Genomic DNA, 8,729 nt, shown 5'->3' with positions numbered 1-8,729 from the left:
GCCACATTTCCATCTAGTAGCAGACAAGCTGGTTCCATTGAAGAAATTTAAAGGGGCAGCATATCTCATGATTATATGAATTACAAATATAAGGCACCACACAACTTGCTTAGAGCAATTGACCTTATGAGATCTATTTTTCTAGAAAAAATAAGTTAACAGATGATTATTAGACATTTGTTGACAATACCAAATTTTAGGGTTTTTCGCACTAAGCAACTCTAATTCACTTAAATTGTATAATTAGAGTAATATAAAAATTTCAGAAATGTTAGGCACCATTTGTCTTAAAAAAAACAACCCAGATAATTCTTATACACACTAACATTTGAGGACATTAGTCAGTAGCAGCAGTTCTTAATGGCACAGTGCTAGGGCGGAAGTCATTCCTCTGTAACCCCTTCATAAAGCAAAGAAACATTAAAATGGAAAAAAGAAAAGCCTTACATACAGTGCAAGCAACAGAGCAGAGCAGTTAGGGGATTGGAATCTGCAGTTAGATTGCTTGGTTTAAACAGTAGTAACCTTGGGCAAGCTATTTAATCTCTCTAAGCCTCATTTTCTCATCTTAAAAACGAGGATAATAATTTCTACTTCATAGGGTTGCTGTGAGGATGAAATGAGATAATGTATATGAAGCACTTAGCACAGTGCCTGCCATATAGCAAGTTTTTAACAAATATTACTATTATCATTACCACATCAGTCCTCTAGAGAACACTGTCATACACATATAACACACAATCAGGTAGGAAGTAAAAAGAAATTTCTAAACTGTTACATGGATGCATAAGGCCACTATTGATCTTACTTTTATTCTTTCTCTCTCAAGAGGAAATATAATAAATAAGAAGTTTGTTGTGGTAGAAGGGACATCTTGAATGGCTTTTGCACACAACTCACTTCTCACAATCTCAGTTTCCCCACCTATAGACTGGTAATCTTAAAGCAATCCTTATATCTCAGGGATGTTGCAAGACTAGAAGACATGGCATGTTGTGAAGAGCCCAGAAGTGGGCACAGACGCAGTCACAGAGGTCATGCAAGTGGCTTCGAAGTATATTACCTATGCTAGGAAACTTTTCTTACATTGCAATGGAAAAACTGCAGGAACCTCACATCTGGGCTTAGAGGAAAGTAAGAAAGATGGTCTTTCCTTGGAGAAGTGACTTCTTAAGACACAAGACATAAGAAGATTGCAATCAAAGTTCCTGCCTACCACTAGCTTTAGGCATATCATTAAGAATATCTTTAAAGATGAATACATAGAGATCAAAAGAGATAAATTTAATTATTCATAATGTGCAACATTATAAAATTAAAATTCTTAGCATAACTTTTGGCCTGAATCGTTATCAGTTTTCTGCTCCTGAATGTTCTGATTAAATATGTCAATATTCATCAATACTAATGATTACAAGGCAATAAGTGAAATAGTACCACATAAATATAAATCTGTTTTTAAAATGTGAAGTATTCTGAAAACTGTAAATATTAAGATATAACACATGTGACTGACATTTATTAATATTAATTTATAAAATACATACCTCACATAAGTTTAATAAATATCTTAGGAAAAAGCTATCTTCAGCACTGCCAGATCTTACAGACACCATTTTGCAATGAATGGGTACACTGTAGCTTAATTTTATCTTCCTTCAGATAAATAAGGCTTGATTTAATCATCATGTAGTCATCAGATAAATAAGGATGTAAAAAAAGGACCATGAAAGGCTATAGTCCAGCATCACAAGCAGGGACAAGTGAAAACACCATCTACTGACTGTGTGATCTTGCCCATCTCTTTTCTTCTTTAAAAGAAAAATAACTAAACACCCTGTCAGGGTCAAACTGAAGGCAAAGGAGCAGGAGAACTGTTAAATGCATATAGGAATAGATAAACTACTCAACCTCACAGTGACTCAGATTCCTCATCTGTAAAATGAGGTATGAAAGTTATCGTTAATAACCTTTGAAACATGTAAATTCTGTGATTCTAGGTTTAGACTGAAGGTATCAAGGCAAAAGTTGAGAAAGCCCTCTCTCACTGGACGTCTGTCTTAGACATAGACACAATTCCCAAATCACATATGAATCTTGTGCACTTTTTTCTTCATTGACTGCCAGGCACAGCAGAGATTGTTCAGGTGATAGCACTACCTAAGGCAATACACACTTTAAATACAGATAGGCCCTTCTTCTAAAAGAACTTTGAAAACTGTGAGCTTAATTGCAATTAAAAGGCCATTGAAATTCAGTACAACTAGAAGACAAATTTTGAGTTTACTCCAGTATTAAAATAAGCAACTTTGTAATAAAATATATCAGTATGGATTTTATGCCCCCCAAAAAAAGGATCATCAATGAATAGGAGTATGTATAACATTTAAATATTTATGCATAAATTTGCAATTTACTGCAAATTATTGAAGATTATTGGTTTCTCTAATAAGTAATCAGTGTATTAAGGGGATTTTAAATTGAAGAAAGTAATTTAAAATGGCCAAGCATGCTTAATGAAAATTATCACATTTTAATATCTCTTTTCTAATTAATAAGTATTTTTCTAAAATTTAAAAGAAGCCAGGTGTTCAATAAGTAAAAATAATGTCTATGAAGTCTAGACATTTTTATATTATCCTGATTTAGATGGTGTTTTAGGATTAGAAAGGACCTTTAAATATCACCCATTTAATCTCCCAGCATCATATTTGCCAAGTGGTCATCTAAAGAATGTTTGAATTCTTCAGGTTTTGGGGACTCACTGCCTCTCATTTTATCTTCAGAGACCACAGAATATTAGAATTTCTTCTATTCTGCCAAATAGAAGAATTCTTAACTTAGAAAATTAACAGGGGCACCGGGGTGGCTCAGTGGTTTGAGCATCTGACTTTCGCCCAGGTCATGATCCCATGCTTTGTGGGTTCGAGCCCCACGTCAGGTTCTGTGCTGACAGCTCAGACCCTGGAGCCTGCTTCATTCAGGGATTCGGTGTCTCCCTCTCTCTCTGCCCCTCCCCCACTCTGTCTCTCTGTCTTCCAAAAACAAACACTTAAAAAAGCAGAAAATTAACAAAATAAACAAATAATTTAATGTTAAATGTCTTTGTAATAATACTTCAATAAAAGCAAACAACTTGTTAGTTTAATTCAATTGAGACTGGAGTCATGTGGCATTATGCAAACTGCACAGCACAGGTGGAACAAATTTCTATGGTATTGTTCTTGATATGGCAGAGACCAACTGTCCTATTCCCCCCAGACTGACAGTCAGAGCCTACAACTGGCCATGAGCAGGCACAAGTCCTGAAGAACAACCATCAGTGAGCTCTGATCTGCCTGAGCCAATGAGTATGAGGTCTGACTGGATATTAGTCACAGGCTGAAAGGTCTGGAATTTATCTGTCAGCTAAAGCTCATGTCTTCTCTGGCACCAGTGTTCCTAAGCCCCAGGCTGGACCCTTTGCCCCACCATCCTTACCAGTCTCTATTTCTGAGCTTCGGCCATGCTTTGCACTTTATATTCAAGCTCCATATCCTGAATTCTAGTCCATTTGCCCGGGATCCCAACCCTACGCCTACCTCTTATCTCCCTAATGGGGCTGGACCCTAGATTTCTAGTTCTATCTGGATCTGTTCTCCCAGAACAAGCTACCTCTGCCTGTCTGTAATTATCTACCCTTACCAGATACTCTATGGCTGGGCCATTCATCATTTTAAAAGCATATACTTCAGGGCATCTGGGTGGTTCAGTTGGCTGAGCATCCAACTTTGGCTCAGGTCATGATCTCACGGTTTGTGAGTTCAAACCCCATGTCAGGTTTTGCATTGCCAATGCAGAGCCTAGTTCCGATTATCTGTCTCCCTCTCTCTCAGCCCCTCTCCTTCTCCTGTGCTCGTTCTCTCTCTCTCTCTCTCTCTCAAAAATGAATAAGTACCTTTAAAAATTTTTAAGAAAACATAAAAAATAAATTAAAACATCTGTGATGCTAATGGTAGTTGCCTCAGACTTGAACTACTTACTTCCCCTTGAACACTGGAATATGGACTTCCAGTAACACAACCTAGGGGGCAACCCTGTTGCTATGTTAATAGGGACATCATGAAATAATAAAAGAAGTCCTGGCCCAGGTCAATTTCCCAAGCCTTCTCCCCACCTGGTCCCGACTTACTACACTTACATGCTTTTGAGGTCCATAAATACCTAGTGCTAGAAACTCTATCAGTTTACTAAGACAACAAATTTAAAGAAGGAAATATTCTTTAAGGGTCTACAGAAGGTTGATACAGATTAAGGTACAAAGATTAAAAACAACAACAGTAGTTTCATGAACAATTAAAAACATACATTCCCTGAGCAAGAGTTCTACAGGATGGCTTGGTAGAAGAGGATGCTTGTCAAGCTAAATGTATCTAACAGTGACAAAATGAAGCAACAAATTTCCAACCTATGCAGGGAGATATTTTCAAGCAGAAATATCTGACCATTGTTTATTAAGTCACATCTTATAAGTGACTTCAGCCTGGCAAAAATCACAACCTTGCTTTCCTAATCGCACCACTTCATGAGAATATTCCCCTTCTAACACCCTCATCATGCACACATAGGAATTGTACACTCTCGTGTTTTTCTTTATCTCATGTGAATATATCTTATCTTCATAGATTACAAACTCCATACCTTACCTTATCATTCCAGGAATGCTTTCAGTAGACAATAAATTCTTACTGAATTTCACAGAACTAACTGAACTGAAACAAATTGGGATAAAAATGACTTTATATATTAGATGAACTAAGTTGGCAAAACAGTTGAATCAGATGCCTACTGTAGTTCTGAGACTGAATAATTGAGGCTTGGAGAAAAGGCCAACAAAGATACTGCCCAAATTAGAAAACAAAGTGTGGAACAACTATAATACAGGCAAATGCTATCAGTTATGGACTGTGGTTAGCAGAATAATGCTCCCCTAAAGACACTCACCTCCTAATCCCTGGAACCTGTGAATATATTATCTTAAAATCAAATGAAATTTTCTTAATTTAAGGTTAAGAATCTTGAGATGTGAGGTTATCCTAGATTATGAAGGTGGGCAAAACGTAATTAAATGAGTACTGGAAATTAGAAGAGGGAAGCAGACGAGAGGGTCAAAGAGACGATAGGGAGGAATAATGAGAGATTCGAAACATGAGAGGGTCTCAACTTGCCATCACAGGCTTTCAAGATGGCAGAAGGGAACTATAAGCCAAGGAACATAAGTGGTCTTCAGAAACTGGAAATGGCCTTTGGCTGACAAGCTAGCAAAAAAATCAGCCCTACAACCACAAAGGAACCAAATTCTGCCATCAACTCAAATAAGCAGGAAACAGATTCTCCCCTAAAACCTCCAGAAAGGAACAGTCTGCCAACACTCTCTGATTTTCATCTAGGGAGATCTGTCCTGGACTGCTTACCTATTGTACTGTAAAATAAAGAATCTATGTTATTCTAGTCCATTAAGTTTACAGAAGTGAGTTACGGCAGCAACAGGAAACTAATAAAGGGAGAGATGATTTATATGCCTGTCCTAGCTGGACAGTCAGAGTGACTGGTTCATGTGACTGAGGGTTTACAGTTCACAATTAACTACATAGTTTGGGGATTAGCTCAAATGCAGAGATCAGGAGACATTTCTGAGGCAAATAGTAAATGATCCCACCCAAAGAACTACCAAATTTAGTTCTTTTCTTCAACTCTTCTTCACTGGCTTGTCCCAGCCCCCTCTAATTTTCCAACTTTTATTTAGCAATTTATTTAATAAATCTTATAAGGCTTTAAGGATGAAATATATAACATGCAACGTCTGTCCTCAAGTTCATAACTTTGTCAATACAGCAGACGTACCAACAACTTACATTGTGTAAGCAAAAGAGTTGACAGAGTACTTTCACTGGCCATTCTCATTTAACCCTTAGCATCTTTCTATGAGGGACACTAACTGTACTCTAGACTATAAGTAGCCACAGAGTGTGAGTGTAGGGGTGTGTGTGTATGTAGAAAAATACATTCAAAATGGGGCAAAAAGGGGAAAATTCTGAGAGGAAAAAAAGATGCTCTGCTAAACTATAGCTAGTTTAATCTGCACAGTGTACATGTGGCCATGAGTAGGAAATATTTTACCCCCCAAAGGAATTCAAAATCAAAATATCTTTTAAATGAGATTCCAAATGGATCGAAGAACTATTATATCCACTAAGAACATACTAATCTAAATTCTAAATAAACTTCTACCTTGTGATCCACTAATTTTCAAAATAGCTTTTGACTTTCTCCAATACCATGTAAAACCCAACAATTAGTTTATGAGGACTCCATGAAGAGACAGGAAGTGAATTCATTGCATACCCAACCTACATCACTGTGTGAAGCACTTTACTAGCCTCATCTCACTTACCTCAGAACAGTCCCATTAGTCACTCATCTCCTAGGTAATACCTTGGTCATTGAGGAATTTGCAACTTAGGGAAAAATAAGTATGCTAGTCTACTGGTAGAGAAGTATCCAAGGAAAATCAATAATGTGGCAATAAAATTGTTATCAGTTAGACAAACTGGACAGCAAAACGAATAAGTCAGATAAAGGTATGTAGCACACCATATTAATTTTCTATTGCTGCTGCAGCAAATTTCCAGAAACTTAATGGTTTAAAATCACAAATTTGTTTTCATACAGTTCTGGAGGTGAGAAGTCCAAAATCTGTCTCACTGGGATAAACTCAAGGTGCTGGTTACCTCTGGAGTCTCTAGGGGAAAAAAAATTGTTTCCCTACCTTTTCCAGCTTCTATAGGATGCCTGCATGTCTTGGTTTATGGCCGCTCACTCTATATTCAAGGTAGCAAGATAGCTCTTTCCAATCTCTTTCTCTGACCTACTTTTCTACCTTTCTCATAAAATTTACATTAGCCCATACATTAGCCCAGCCAGATAATCCAGGATAATCTCCCCATCTCAAGATTCTCAATCACACATTCGAAATACCTTTTGCCATGTATGGTAACACATTCACAGATTCTCAGTTATCTTTTGGTGGGGGGAGCTACTAATCAGCCTGAGCATAGGCAGATTAGAGTTAGGAAAAAAACACTGTTTAGCTAAGATCAAGGATGTAAGAGTAGGTCAAAAAACTGGATGAAATGCCTGAACACATCTGAGAGTAGGTGTTAGTGTTTCCAAAATATACTCTGTGATACAATATGTACAGTTGTTAGAAGTAAATGAACTCTCTATGCAGAAGTAAGTGAATGGAGATTGGTGGAACAATAAATCTATGCTGATTTAAGAAAGCAGTCACTCTGAAAAGGGACAAATTCAGAAGCAGTAAAAAAATGAAGCTGAGTGAAGGTTAATGGACTATGCAAAGTCTCTCTCTCCAGAACTTGGGCAATAACGCTGTGTTCAGAAGACCTAGACACAATTTTCCCAACCATTGGCATTCCTATTGCTGCTCATTAACTGGTTTCAAGTTTCCCTTAGGATGTTGTAGAAGATTTTGCTCCCAAATAATTACCTTAAAAGCTCTAAGCAGCTCCTGAGGGAAGAAACCCAGAGTTAGCTATCTCAGCACTGTAAGGTAAAATAATCAGGAAAAGAAAGAACCAGTGATGGCTCATAAAGGCTTTGAGTTCCCTGAATTCTCAAGGCCATGCTACTTATAAGGTCTATATTGCAAGTTATTACTATAAAAGTGTGATAAAGAAACATCATTAGTGTCAGTGACAGAGGACAGCTTCAGGGCCCAGGAGTACGGCTTAAGCATCCTTCCCCATCTCACCTGTATTCCATTACCACACGTACCTCACCTGTCTCTGCCTTCAATCTTGCCCCACCAAATTCATATGCCTTTGAAGCCCAGATTATCTTTCTGAAACACATGTCTGGTCACTTTGCTTTCCATCTTAACTTCTGATAATTCTTACTGCTGGTAAAATGAAGTATAAACTCTTCAGTTTAACACATAAGGTCTAAAAGTGAGCCTACCTACTTTTATAATTTCATATCCTATGCCCCCATTCTGTGTGTTAAACACTTTCGTCAAAATGGATGTCTCAGTATTTAAGATACCTTTCACATTTTTATCTCTCTGTCCTTGCATAATGCTATTCCTTTGGCTTGAAAAAAAATGAGCTATTCATTCATTTGCTCTCTAATTCAAATGCCAATCACTCAGTAAAGCCTTCCTGAAAGCAACTCAGCAAAGTTGTAAATTCTTTCTATGTTCTTTGCCCATTGCTAGCATAGAGGCACAGAGAAAATGTTCCCAGTAGATGGCAAACCTGAACAAAAGCTATGACAGTGTCACTTTCCAAAGGGTTCCTGTTAGGTCAGGCCAGCTCCCAAGAAACTGGTTTGCAAGGGCACATGGGTGGTTCAGTTGGTTAAGCATCTGACTTCGGCTCGAGTCATGACCTCGCAGTTCATGAGTTCGAGCCACACGTCAGAGTCTGTGCTGACAGCTCGGAGCCTGGAGCCTGCTCTGGATTCTGTGTCTCTTTCTCTCTCTGCCCCTCACCTGCTCATCCTGCTCATGCTTTCTCTCTCTCTCTCTCTCTCTCTCTCTCTCTCTCTCAAAAATAAACATTTTTTTTTAAGTTTAAAAAAAAGGAAAGAAAGAAAGTGGTTTTCAGCATGGGCTGCCCATCAGGATCAACGATGAAGTTTTAGAAAAGATAAAAAAAGTTCCTAAGACC

This window comes from Panthera leo, chromosome B2 (assembly GCF_018350215.1).
Source record: "Panthera leo isolate Ple1 chromosome B2, P.leo_Ple1_pat1.1, whole genome shotgun sequence".
NCBI classification, from domain to species: Eukaryota; Metazoa; Chordata; class Mammalia; order Carnivora; family Felidae; genus Panthera; species Panthera leo.
This window is presented reverse-complemented; position numbering follows the sequence as displayed.